The 14,424-nt window shown below is 54.3% G+C and overlaps 1 protein-coding gene across 2 annotated transcripts in view; it reads left to right on the top strand.

Moving 5' to 3' along the window:
* Nucleotides 1–14,424, top strand: part of ARHGAP9 (Rho GTPase activating protein 9) — a 279,078-nt gene that overhangs the window by 67,312 nt on the left and 197,342 nt on the right. The gene's annotated exons all lie outside the window — the stretch shown is intronic.

Raw genomic sequence — 14,424 nt, 5'->3', positions numbered from 1 at the left:
ATTATGGCTCTCTAAATACGGTGCAGACTGCCCTAATACAGCCTGGTGCATACTGCCCTTATACAGCCTGGTGCAGACTGTCCTAACAGCTTGGTGCATACTGCCCTAATACAGTCCGATGTGTGCATACTGCACTATTACAGCTTGGTGCAGACTACATTATTACAACCAGGTCATACTGCCCTTATACAGCCTGGTGCAGACTGGCCTAACAGCTTGGTGCATACTGCCCTAATACAGCCCGATGTGTGCATACTGTGTGGCGCCCTGGACAAGCCAGGGGCCACAGAGAACAACACCAACACACACCCCACACTCCCGGTCAGGCACACCTAAGTCAGACAAAACCCTTGTTGCCTTCCTCCAGGGGCTGATGATCACACCAGGGGGGTGGTCCAGGCGGTTGGCCCCGCCCACCGAGGAGTTCACAGTCCTGGAGGCGGGAAAAGCAGGCAGATTAGTGTTGGAAGTGAAAGTGGAAGGAGGAAAGTGGCAGTTAAGCAGCCTGAAGTTGGTCCGGGTGTGTGGCCCGGACGGATCAGCAAGGTTGGCAGATGGTGGTGACCGTCTGCAGGAGTGGCCTATCGGAGTTTACCGTAAGGACCGTGGACAGGCGGTGGCCCGGCGGTACCGGACCGGTACACAAAGAGAAGTCAGCACCAACCAGCAGGGGCTTACGGACCCCGGCAAGGCTAGGAGTCGCCGTGAATTTGCCAAATCCGTTAGCGAAGGGAACCTCCTGGGTTTCCCAGCAGCCAAGTCCCGACAGAAGGCAACCGTCCAACCGAGAGAGGGAAACACAGTCACCGCCAAGGCTAAAGTTCCCAGGGCCAGAGCTTGCGGGCAAAATGGGCTCCTCCAGCACCCATCCAAGCTGGGGAGCGGGTTACCGGTGGGAACCCATTGGAACCATTACACAACACAGGTGCAGGGAAAGGCAGTCACCATCAACCTGCCGGGAGAATCAACACCGCAGCCATCTGTGGGACCCGTCCATCCAGCCGTGTGTTTTACCGAGAACTGTGTCCTCATCATTGGCTGAGTGAGTACCACCGTGCCGTGCGGCACAGCGCTGCCCCCGCGACCCTGCACCTCACCAGGCCCCGTAACCCGCCTGCCATCCATCCCTACCCCATCACCGGGCCCCGGGACAACCAACCCCCTACCCACGGAGGGGAGAACTAACATCAAAGCTGCTCCCTGTCACCGCTCCCGGGATCCCCGTCCAGAGCAGCGGTGGTGTCACAACCTCACCACAACCGTGGGTGGCGTCACGGACAATATCAAATCCCCACAATCAAAACCCCCTTTTCACTCACGGGCGAGGAACGCCGCTCGAGTCCCCGGGATCCGGCCCACCGCTCGAGCCACCACCGAGCAGCGGCAGCAGCAGCCGGATCCGAGCAGTGGGAGAGTGCAGCGTCCCCTCCTCCGCCCACGACAACTTGGCGTCACGAACAGGATCTTACCGCTCTGCCGTCTGGTAGAGGTGCACCTTGTTACCGCCAGAGGTGTCCAGCCGAAAAACTTGAGAAGCCGCCATTTTGGGCGCGAAAAGTCCCCGCTCGAGCGTCTTCCCGAGTAGTGGAGGCTCGAAAACCGAAACCCCGCCCCTGTAGAGGAGGAGCCGGAAAGAGACTAAGGGGGACTGATGGCGTCTGGCCGCATGTAGCCCGCGGCTATAAAAGCAGGGACGCCAGGACCCTGCGGCCATCTTGTGCTGGTTCCTGGAAGAGGCCGCCAGAAATATGTTCATGCCGTCCCGTAGCACCGTAGCCCCCATGCCTTGAACTGCGGCGTGGGTGGAGATCTGGACCGCGCAGCTCCAACAACGGCTGCAGGTCAAGATGCAGCTCCTCCTGGAGGAGTGGGAGGCCGACATGGCGGAGGTCGTAGCGACCGTGCGGAGACGTGAGGAAGAGGGAGCTTCGGAAGGGAGGGTGAGTGACCCACGCCCCTGTACCCCTAGTGGGTCGGTCATCGAGGCTGAGGGACCCGGTCCACGCCCGCTCACCTTGCTACTTCCCCCGCTACCCGTACTGGCCGCCGTGGCCCCGCCACTAGGCCCGCTACCCCCGCAACCGGTAGCGGTACCCTGCATGTCCGCCCCGGCGGATCGACCTGTAGCCTTGGACGCGAAGCTGAGGGGCAGCCAAGAGGCCCGAGTGTGTACCGCGCCCCCTCCCCCGACCGATGCCGAAGAATCCGAGTGATGGCAGCAGAGTACCGTTGCAATTGTCCCCCATTGGGACCACCAGTGTTAAAAGTACCGTTGTAAAAGTTGTAAATGAATGATAAGAAAGAATTAACCGAGATGTCACCTGATTTGAAGCCTTGATTTGAACCAGTCGTTGCCGGCACCGTAGTCCCCGTGGGGACTGCTTACAAGTTGCATAAGGAACTCCTTATGGACAAGCCTGAGAACTAGCAAGGCAACCACGAACTTGTGGCTTGTAAATAATTATGTTTTATGGCTTTCACCGTTACCGCCTCCGGAGAGGCAGATTGGAGGAAGGGCCCGCAGTGGAGCAGGCTGGGGCCCAGCCACCACCGGAACCGGTGGCAATCATCTGGGGGTTTCAGGGGTTCCCCATGGACGTGGGTCCCCTGAAAAGGACAGAACCCGCTCGGGCAACTTGTGCTGGACTGGGGTCAAGGGGTGCTGCCTGTTTGCTTAGGGGCAGCATCAGGGCCAGGTTGCTTGGGTGGGAGAGAGCAGAAGCCGTAACCGTTTGCAACGTTTTAAGTAAGAGTACCTCCCGATGTGGGAAGATGTTATTATGCTTGTAATTTGTTTACCGTTTTTCATATTTTTCAGTTTGTGAAAATAAAACCGGTGATGGATGGGCAGCCCGCGGACGGTCTGCATTTAACTAAGGGGGAATGTGGCACCCTGGACAAGCCAGGGGCCACAGAGAACAACACCAACACACACCCCACACTCCCGGTCAGGCACACCTAAGTCAGACAAAACCCTTGTTGCCTTCCTCCAGGGGCTGATGATCACACCAGGGGGGTGGGCCAGGCAGTTGGCCCCGCCCACCGAGGAGTTCACTGTCCTGGAGGCGGGAAAAGCAGGCAGATTAGTGTTGGAAGTGAAAGTGGAAGGAGGAAAGTGGCAGTTAAGCAGCCTGAAGTTGGTCCGGGTGTGTGGCCCGGACGGATCAGCAAGGTTGGCAGACGGTGGTGACTGTCTGCAGGAGTGGCCTATCGGAGTTTACCGTAAGGACCGTGGACGGGCGGTGGCCTGGCGGTACCGGACCGGTACGCAAAGAGAAGCCAGCACCAACCGGCAGGGGCTTACGGACCCCAGCAAGGCTAGGAGTCGCCGTGAATTTGCCAAATCCGTTAGCGAAGGGAACCTCCTGGGTTTCCCAGCAGCCAAGTCCCGACAGAAGGCAACCATCCAACCGAGAGAGGGAAACACAGTCACCGCCAAGGCTAAAGTTCCCAGGGCCAGAGCCTGCGGGCAAAAGGGGCTCCTCCAGCACCCATCCAAGCTGGGAGAGGGTTACCGGTGGGAACCCATTGGAACCGTTACACAACACAGGTGCAGGGAAAGGCAGTCACCATCAACCTGCCGGGAGAATCAACACTGCAGCCGTCTGTGGGACCCGTCCATCCAGCCGTGTGTTTTATCAAGAACTGTGTCCTCATCATTGGCTGAGTGAGTACCACCGTGCCGTGCGGCACAGCGCTGCCCCCGCGACCCTGCACCTCACCAGGCCCCGTAACCCGCCTGACATCTATCCCTACCCCATCACCGGGCCCCGGGACAACCAACCCCCTACCCACGGAGGGGAGAACTAACATCAAAGCTGCTCCCTGTCACCGCTCCCGGGATCCCCGTCCAGAGCAGCGGTGGTGTCACAACCTCACCACAACCGTGGGTGGCGTCACGGACAATATCAAATCCCCACAATCAAAACCCCCTTTTCTTTGTCGCTCCATTGGGAGACCCAGACAATTGGGTGTATAGCTACTGCCTCTGGAGGCCACACAAAGTATTACACTTAAAAGTGTAAGGCCCCTCCCCTTCTGGCTATACACCCCCAGTGGGATCACTGGCTCACCAGTTTTGTGCTTTGTGCGAAGGAGGCAACACATCCACGCATAGCTCCACTTTTTAGTCAGCAGCAGCTGCTGACTATGTCGGATGGAAGAAAAGAGGACACATATAGTGTCCCCAGCATGCTCCCTTCTCACCCCACTGTATGTCGGAGGTGTTTGTAAGGTTGAGGTACCCATTGCGGGTACGGCGGCAGGAGCCCACATGCTGATTCCTTCCCCATCCCTTTTTACAGGGCTCTGGGTGAAGTGGGATTTACCGGTCTCCAGGCACTGAGACCGTGCTCCATCTACAGCCCCTGGAGAAGATGCTGGATGGAGCGGAGTACATCAGGGACATGGCCCTGCTTCCTCAAGGTACTCTGTGTCCCCGTGCATTTGGCGCTCACACCGCAGCATGCTGGGTGTTGTAGTGCGCCGGGGGACATCAGCGCTGCGGCGCCTGTGCCATGGCCTCATTCAGCTTTGCTGAAGCAGGCTCACTTATGGGAATTGGTCGCGCCGGCCGCTGGGACTGCGGCGCGGCTGGCACTTGTAGTGCGCCGGGGACTTCAGCGCGGCCTGCGCTTTTACGGCGGCCGCGCTGATAACTAGAGTCCCCGGCTTTTGCGGCCTGCTTCCGTTCGTTCCCGCCCCCAGACCTGCCAGTCAGGAGAGGGGCGGGACGCTGGCCACTTCCAGGAATCGGTCGCGCCGGCCGCTGGCAGCGGCGCGGCTGGCACTTGTGGTGCGCCGGGGACTTCAGCGCGGCCCGCGCTTTTACGGCGGCCGCGCTGATAACTAGAGTCCCCGGCTTTTGCGGCCTGCTTCCGTTCGTTCCCGCCCCCAGACCTGCCAGTCAGGAGAGGGGCGGGACGCTGGCCACTTCTATGAATCGGTCGCGCCGGCCGCTGGAACTGCGGCGCGGCTGGCACTTGTGGTGCGCCGGGGACTTCAGCGCGGCCCGCGCTTTTACGGCGGCCGCGCTGTTAACTCGAGTCCCCGGCTTCTGGGCCTAGTCTCCCTTCGTTACCGCCCACAGCCCTGACAGTCAGGGTAGGGGCGTGACGCTGCATAGCACAGCAGCGCTGAGAGCTGGAGTATGTTTTGCATACTCCACCCCTCTCACTGTGTGCACTGTGAATCCGGATTCCCGCACTTTCTCAGGCACGCCCACGGCTTCCTTCTCTACAAGGACACCGGCAGCCATTAGTGTCAGTTTCTGTACGATACAGAGACAAGTGTGGAAGACCCTGGCATTCTGATAGTCACACAATCGCTGTAACAGGCGTTAAGCAGCACCTGTGGTGCTAACCCCACTAGTGCAGAAGTGCACTTATAGATATGCTTGTACTATATACATTGCACTGTTTGGTCGCACGTTGTATATACCCTCCTGGATTATGCGGAGGAGTTATCAGCATATTCTCTGTGTAAAACAAAGGTGCAGAACCACATGTTTTTCTATACAGCTGGTACAGCATGTACGGCTATACGGCCGGCAGGTACATAGACTCCCACTGTATGCACTAATGGCCAGGGGATGAGGACGGTGTCTGCAGTATTTACTGACAGTTTTTCTGAGACTATGGCTATGATACTAGAAGCCTAGCAGTCCGGACATGTCTCTCACAATATGGGCACTGTTGAATCATTGATCCATGGCCCCCCTCAGTGTGAATAACTAACAGCTCCGGGAATGTCACACGCATCCCAGAGTCACGGCTCTGCACGGACGTCAGTCCCAGACAGCCTAAGTGGGCTCGCTATGAGCGGCCTCGGTTTCATCAGGATCCTAACAGAAGGACTCGCTGTGTAATGAGGCGGAAGTAGCGGCTCAGGATTCTGATCCTGAGACCGCTCTCAATCTGGATACACCTGATTGTGACGCCATAGTAAATAATCTTATAGCGTCCATCTATAGAATGTGGGTTATTTCTCACAGCTCCTCCAGTGGAGGAGTCAGCTTCACGTATTTTTCTGGACCACTCTGCCTTCAGAGAGGCAGTCCAGGAACACCACGCTTATCCAGATATGCGCTTCTCCAAACGGCTTAGGATACACGTTATCCCTGCCCCCTGACGTGGTCAAGGACTGGACCCAGTGTCCCAAGCGGCATCCTCCAATCTCCAGGCTTGTAGCTAGATCCATAGTTGCAGTGGGAGATGGAACTGCAAACTCAAAGATGCCACTGACAGACAGATGGATCTCTGGTCGAAAGCCATCTATGAGGCTGTCGGCGCACCGTTGGCTCCGGCATTCTCTCCCTTGGGGCACTCCAAGCTATTTCAGCTTGTCTTACACAGATTGACACGGTTACACGTACATCTGTGCCGCAGGTGGCATCCTTAACCTCTCAAATGTCTGCATTTGTTTCTTACGCGATTCAGGTTGCCCTAGACTCTGCGAACCGTGCGGCGGTAGCCTCCGCTACTCCGTGTTTTTAAGCAGAGCCTGGTCTGCTCGTTAAGTGAATGGAAGGCAGATTCTGCTTCCAAAAAAGGTTGCCTAACCAGTTGCCTTTTTCTGCTGACCGACTGTTTGGTGAGCGTTGGATGTAACCATCAAACAGTCCAGGGGTAAGGATTCATCCTTTCCTCAGCCCGGACACAACAAACCCCAACAGAGCAAGAGGCAGTCGGGGTTTTCGGCCTTTTCGAGGCTCGGGCAGGTCCCATTTTTCCTCGTCCAATGTGGACTCAAAAGGATCAGAGGAGCTAAGATTCTTAGCGGGCTCAGTCTCGCCCAAAAAAGCGACAGTCTGAAAACCCGCTTCCAAGGCGGCTTCCTCATGACTTGCGGCCTCGGTCGGTAGCAGGCTCTCCCGCCTTGGCGATATTTAGCTGCCATAGGTCAATGACCATTGAGTGTGAGACATTCTGTCTCACGGGTACAGGATAGAGCTCACTTCTCGTCCTCCAACTCGATTCTTCAGAATTTCTCCACCTCCCGGCCGGGCCGCTGCTCTTCTGCAAACAGGGTGCACTCTATAGGCAGAAAGAGTGATGACCCCCGTTCCTCTTCAGGAACAAGGTCACGGTTTTTACCCCAAATTCTTTGCGGTACCTATAACAACGGGCCGTTCCGTCCCGTTCTGGATCTAAAAATGCTCAGCAAGCTCGTGGACACCAGGCGGTTCCGGATGGAATCCCTCCGCCATGTCATCGCCTCAAGGTCCCAAGGATATTTCCTAGCATCATTAGGCATCAAGGATGCTTATCCACACGTGCCGATTGATCCAGAGCACTAGCGTTTCTACGCTTCGTTATAGGAGACGAACACCCTCTGTTCGTAGCTCTACCTTCCGGCTAGCGACAGTCAACTGGTCTTCGCCAAGGTCAGGGCAGCAGTAGTCACAGTCCTGCACTCTCAGGGTCACTCTGTGGTCCCGTATTTAGACGATCTACTTGTCAAGGCACTCTCTTAGGAAACATGCCAACACTGCCCGAACGTTGCGCTGGAGACTCTCTAGAGTTTTGGGTGGATCATCAACTTTTTAAAGTCAGATCCGACCCCGACCCTATCGATGACATATCTAGGCATAGAGTTTCTTACTCTCTCAGCGATAGTGAAGCTGCCGCTAGACAAACAGCATTCACTACGGGCTGCAAGCTCTTCTTTAAGAACCAGTCGCACACATTGAGACGCCTCATGCACTTCCTACGTAAGATGGTAGCAATGGAGGCAGTTCCTTTCGCGCAGTTTTACTGCGTCCACTACAATGGGACGTTCCCCGCCAATGGGACGAGGAGTCGACGTCCCTCAACAGAGTCGTCGTTCTTTCTCAGGCGGCCAAGGAATCTCTACGGTGGTGGCTTCTTCTCACCTCTTGGTCAAAAAGAAGGTCCTTCCTATCCCCGTCCTGGGCGATAGTTACGACAGACGCGAGTCTATCAGGGTGGGGAGCAGTTTTTCTCCACTACAGCGCTCAGGGTACGTGGACTCAGCAAGAGTCCACTCTTCAGATCAATGTTCTTGAACACAGAGCAGTGTATCTTGCCCTACAATCCTTCCAACAGCGGCTGGAAAGCAAGCATATCCGACTTCAGTCGGACAGCTCCACAGCGGTGGCATACATCAACCACCAAGGAAGAACGCGCAACCGGCAAGCCTTCCAGGAAGTCCGGCAGGTTCTGATGTGGGTGGAAGACACGGCATCCACCATATCCACAATTCACATCCCAAGTGTGGAAACTAGGAAGCTGACTTCCTAAGTCGCTGAGGTGTGGCCGAAAGAGTATGGTCTCCTCACCCGGACGGGTTTCAGGAGATCTGGCGCCGCTGACAGAGGCCGGACGTCGATCTAATGGCGTCACGGCACAACAACAATGTGCCAGCTTCATGGCACGGTTTCACAATCATCGAGCTCTGGCGGCAAACGCCTTAGTTCAGCATTGGTCGCAGTTCCAGCTACCTTAGGTGCCACCTCTGGCATTGTTGCCCAGAGTACTGCGCTAGGTCAAGACCGACTGCGGCCGCGCCATCCTCGTCGCTACAAATTGGCCGAGGATGTTGTGGTACTCGGTTCTGTGGTGCCTCACGGTAGGCTAACCGGGGGCACTACCAGACCAATCAGACTGGCTGTCTCAAGGGCCATTCTTCCATTTGAATTCTACGGCCCTCAACCGGATGGTGTAGCATTGAGTCCTGGAACCTAGTGTCGTCAGGATTACCTCAGGACGTGGTTGCCACCATGAGACAGGCTAGCATACCAACGTCCGCCAAGATTGACCACAGGACGTGGAAGATGTTCTTATCTCGGTGCTCGGCGCAGGGTGTTTCTCCCTGGCCGGTTGCATCGTCTATGTTTCCTTCCTTCCTGCAATCTAGGTAGGAAAATGGGTTGTCGCTCAGTTCCCTTTAGGGACAAGTCTCAGCGCTATCTGTATTTTTTCAGAAACGACGACTTCCTCAGGTACGCACGTTCCTACGGGGAGTTTGTCTTCTCAGCACTCCGTACAAGCGGCCGTTAGAGCCCTGAGATCTGAACAAGGTTCTAATTGCTCTCCAGATGCCGCCTTTCGAGCCTTTGAAGGATGTCTCCCTTCCCGTTTTTCACGGGAAGTGGCCTTCTAGTAACGGTCTCGTCTCTTAGGAGAGTTTCCGAGCTAGCAACGCTCTCATACAAACTCCCTTCCTGGTCCTTCACCAGGACAGGGTAGTTCTGCGTCCGGTTCCGGAATTTCTCCCTAAGGTGGTATCCCATTTTCATATCAATCAGGATATCACCTCACCTTCTTTGTGTCCTCGTCCAGTCCATCAATTTCAGAAAGATTTGCATCTGTTGGTTCTGGTGAGAGCACTCAGGTTCTACTTCCCGCATGGCGCTCCTGCGCCACCCGGATGCACTCTTTGTCCTTGTCGCTGGTCGGCGTAAACAGTCGCAAGCTTCCAGATCCACCCTTGCTCGGGGGCTCGAGGAACCAATTCTTGAAACCTACAGTTCTACTGGGCTTCTGGTTCTCTCAAGGCCGAAGGCCCATTCTACCAGAGCCGTGGGTGCATCCTGGGCATTACGGCACCAGGCTACGGCTCAGCAGGTGTGTCAGGCACCCACCTGGTCGAGTCTACTTACTTTTACCAAGCATTATCAGGTGCATACCTACGCTTCGGCAGACGCCAGCCTAGGTAGATAAGTCATTCAGGCGGCGGTTGGCCACCTGTAGGAGAGGGCCGTTTGACGGCCCTATCATGAGGTATTCTTTTACCCACCCAGGGATTGCTTTTGGACATCCCAATTGTCTGGGTCTCCCAATGGAGCGACAAAGAAGAAGGGAATTTTGTTTACTTACCGTAAATTCCTTTTCTTCTAGCTCCAATTGGGAGACCCAGCACCCGCCCTGTTTTCTCGGGGTTTTTCTGTTTTTTCGGGTACACATGTTGTTCATGTGGTATGGTTCAGTTCTCCGATGTTTCCTCGGATTGAATTGGTCTTTAAACCAGTTATTGGCTTTCCTCCTTCTTGCTTTGGCACTAAAACTGGTGAGCCAGTGATCCCACTGGGGGTGTATAGCCAGAAGGGGAGGGGCCTTACACTTTTAAGTGTAATACTTTGTGTGGCCTCCAGAGGCAGTAGCTATACACCCAATTGTCTGGGTCTCCCAATTGGAGCTAGAAGAAAAGGAATTTACGGTAAGTAAACAAAATTCCCTTCTTCACTCACGGGCGAGGAACGCCGCTCGAGTCCCCGGGATCCGGCCCACCACTCGAGCCACCACCGAGCAGCGGCAGCAGCAGCCGGACCCGAGCAGTGGGAGAGCGCAGCATCCCCTCCTCCGCCCGCGACAACTGCACTATTACAGCTTGGTGCAGATTACATTATTACAACCTGGTCATACTGCCCTAATACAGCCTGGGACATGTTGCCTTAATACAGCCTTGTGTAGACTGCCCTATTACAACCTGGTGCATACTGCCCTTATACAGCCTGGGGCATGTTGCCCTAATACAGCCTGGTGCGTGCATACTGCCCTAATACAGACTACGTTAATACAGCCTGGTCATACTGCTCTAATACACCCTGGTGCATACTGCCCTAATACAGTCTGGGGCCTGTGGCCCTAATACAGCCTGGTGCAGACTGCCCTATTACAACCTGGTGCATACAGCCTGAATACAGCCTGGTGCATACTTTTCTAACACATCCTGGTGCAGACTGCCCTCATTTTTTTAGGGGGAAAAACATGAGGAGAGCATCAAATTGGACAGTGATGTCAAACCTATGGCACGCGTGCCAGACAGGGCACGTAGAGTCCTCTCTGTCGGCACGCGCGCTGTCGCCTCATCCAGCCGCCTTGAACTGCTGGCGCGAACGCGCTAGCAGTTCAAAGTTGTGTTGGAGCGGAGGAGACATTTCTCCTCGCTCTGACACTCCTCTCCTAGGCCGCAGGCCTGTTACCTAGGAGACACTGAGAGCGTCATTAGGCCCAGCGCCGTCGCATAATATCTTGCGGCAGCATAATGGCGTCTTGTGGCTGTGCAGGAACTGAGGGCCCAGCGGCGTGCAGTTGTGGAGTGGGTGTTAGAAGGTGAGTATGTTGTTTGGGTTTTGTTTTGTTTGTTTGTTTTTTTAATTGTGTGCGGCTGTACCAGGATGGGAGTAAATGCTAGGATGGGGGAACATATAAGGATGAAGCACATACCAGGATATGGAACATACTAGGATGGGGCACATATAAGGATGGGGAACATATAAGGATGGGGCACATATATAAATGGGGCACATATATAAATGGGTCACATATAAGGATGGGGAACATATAACGATGGGGAAGGGGCACATATAAGTATGGGGCATATATAAGGATGGGGAACATATAAGGATGGGGAACATATAAGGATGGGGAACATATAAGGATGGGATACATATAAGGATGGGGTACATTTACCAGGATATTTACCAGGATGGGGTACTTTTACCAGGATGGTGTACATATAAGGATGGGGTACATATAAGGATGGGGTACATTTACCAGGATGGGCAACATTTACCAGGATATTTACTAGGATGGGGTAAAATTACCAGGATGGAGTACATTTACCAGGATGGAGTACATTTACCAGGATAGGGAACATACCAGGTTGGGGTACATTTACCAAGATGGGGTACATTTACCAGGATGGGGCACATGCAAGGATGGGGTACATTTACCAAGATGAGATACATTTACCAGGATACTTACTAGGATGGGTTACATTTACCTGGATATTTACCAGGATGGGGTACATTTACCAGGATATTTACAAGATGGGCTACATACCGGGATGGGGTACATACCAGGATGGAGTACATACCAGGATGGGGAACATTTACCAGGATGAGGTACATACCAGGATGGGGTACATTTACCAGGATGGGGTACATTTACCAGGATAGGGACTATACTAGGATGGGGTTCATGTACCAGGATGGGGTACATACAAAGATGGGGAACATTTACCAGGATTGGAGACATTTACCAGGATGAGGGATATATTTACCTGGAAGTGGCAGAGAAAGGAGGGCATTAGCACAGGATGAGGGACATTACTACATAATGAAGGTGGAGTGGAGCAATTCGTATGTCTTTATAGGATTTACAGATATTCACACTTTGAAATGTAGATGTGGATTTCAGTGTGGAATCTGATTACATTCCATGCTAAAATCTATCTAATATTCTGCAGTTTTTTCCCATAAAGATCAATGCAACTGCTGTGTCTGGAAAGTGCAGTGGGAGTGGCTCAGCTTCAAAGTGTGGTAAGCACGCATAAGCTTGACTGCAAAGGTAAGTTTAAAATCAATGAATTATTTACAGTACATAATAGAATTGGTTAAATTTCCATGTTGGCACTTCGCAAAAACATTTGGGGTTTGGATTGCAGTTTGGGCACTTGGCCTGTGAAAGGTTTGCCATCACTGAAATAGGGGATGCAGCCATGGTGAGTCTGGTGGTGGTGGTGTAGTTGCTGCAGGGAAAGGATGTGATATATCTTTGTCTGCTATTTGTCCAAATGAAACATTCTCATAAACCCAGGCGGCTGGATGTTCTGCGTGATTTCGAACACCCGAAAACCGCTGGACGAATGGTGAGACTAGAACATGTTGAATCGGTTTAGATTGGGAGGCTGGGAGTTCATCCAGTTCCTTCGCATTGTCTTCCACCTGGTCCCCTGCTCAAAAACAGCAGAGTTGGCACCTGACAAGCATGGCCACCTTTCTTTCACCTCACCCTCTTGCAAATTAGGCAAGCAGTCTGAACGTAGCGTAGTCAGTGTGTGCTTTCGGCGCTCTCACCCTGCTGCTGCTCGCCTGTCTGCGCTACAGCGTCACTTCTAAATTCCCACTTACTGCCTCATATATGACATACCAACAAGGTGGAACTCCACCTTGCATATGCTGGAGAGACTATGCGGGAAGCGGTGGGGTTTCAGCTGCAGCACACACGGTTGAGTCACTCTGATGAACAACACCACTTTTCCACCAATGAGTGAGCCTCCATACGTCACATGTGTGCCATGTTGCACTGCTTTGAATACTCCATCAATATGCGCTGATAATGCTATCCTCAGCATTACTATCCCACTTCTATACCTGTTTGAAAAAATGCTTCAGGTAGTGACGGATGAAGTGGTTGCATAGGAGGAAGAGGATGAGGAACAGGGTGCGTTCACATCACTATCAGGCCTGTCATCCACACATGGCTTGGAGGGTGGGTTTCTGTATCAACAGTGGGCAAGTAGACAACTGTCCAGCCATGGGATAGTTCGGGAGGATGAGCAAGAGGAGGAGGAACCGTGTTCACAACAGGGTGGCAGTCAAAGCAGCTCTGGGGTATCACTGGAGTGTGGCTGAGGGAGATACAGAGGACACAGACCATATGTACCGCCCCGCGGCTTCGGCTGCGGCCGCCGAGCCGCTCGGTTCCGTGCTCGTATGATGGGTTGTTCGAGCCTCTCACGGACCCGGGGGTCACGTCGCTCTGAACGCGGGGTTTGGGTGATTGTTTGGTGGAATTGATAAAGTTCGTGACGCCACCCACGGGTTGTGGTGATTGTATGGTGGACACCACCGCTGCCGTTGACTAGGCCTCCCGGGGACGGTGTTATGCAGCTCGGTGTTAACCCCTCCGTGGGCAGGGGTGATGGTCCCGGGGGCCCGCGGGAAGGTGAGGGCCAGGGTGCAGGGTGCAGTGATGCGGTGCAGCGCGGTGCGGTGCCTGACGGCACTGGTGTACTCACTCTGATGCAAGATAACGGAGTCTCTGGTAAACCAAACGGCAGGATGGACGGGGCCCGTAGCCGGCTGCAGTGTTCTCCCTGGACAGGTTGGTGATGGCTGTCGTTTCCCTGCACCTGTGTTATGTAGATATTGACTCCTGTGCCTGGACACCGGTAGTCCGCTCCCCGGCATGTAAGTGTCGTAGGAACCCGTTTGCCCGCAGACGCTGGCCCTTTGGATTTCTTGCCTTTGGTGGTGGCACTTATCCTGGATGGTTGGGCTGTTGCCTTCAATTGGGACTTGGGTGGGAATGAACCGCTGAGGTCCAGACCGCAATCAGTAAATTTGACTATCAGGGCGGCTTCTAGCCTAGTCGGGGTCTGAGTACTCTGCCTGGTGCTTGGCCTCCAATCGGCTCCCCGGTTCGGTACCGGTGGGCCACCACTCGACCCCTATCCTACGGTTCCACCGACCGTACACCAACTCCTGCAGACGGCCACCACCGTCTGCCGACCTTGCTGGAGGTGCCTGGGCTCCGACCCAGACACTTGCAGTTCCACTGGCGGGCCTAGACTCAGGACTCTTCCAATTATGACTGTGTGGATCAACTCTGAACACAGGCTCTGTAAGGGCTCTGTAAGGGCATTTTTAAATTTGTTGATCTGTGGGGGAATTCT

Source organism: Anomaloglossus baeobatrachus, chromosome 2 (assembly GCF_048569485.1).
Source record: "Anomaloglossus baeobatrachus isolate aAnoBae1 chromosome 2, aAnoBae1.hap1, whole genome shotgun sequence".
Classification (NCBI taxonomy): domain Eukaryota; kingdom Metazoa; phylum Chordata; class Amphibia; order Anura; family Aromobatidae; genus Anomaloglossus; species Anomaloglossus baeobatrachus.
Note: the sequence above shows the minus strand (reverse complement) of the source record. Positions and strands in the feature narration are given on the sequence as shown.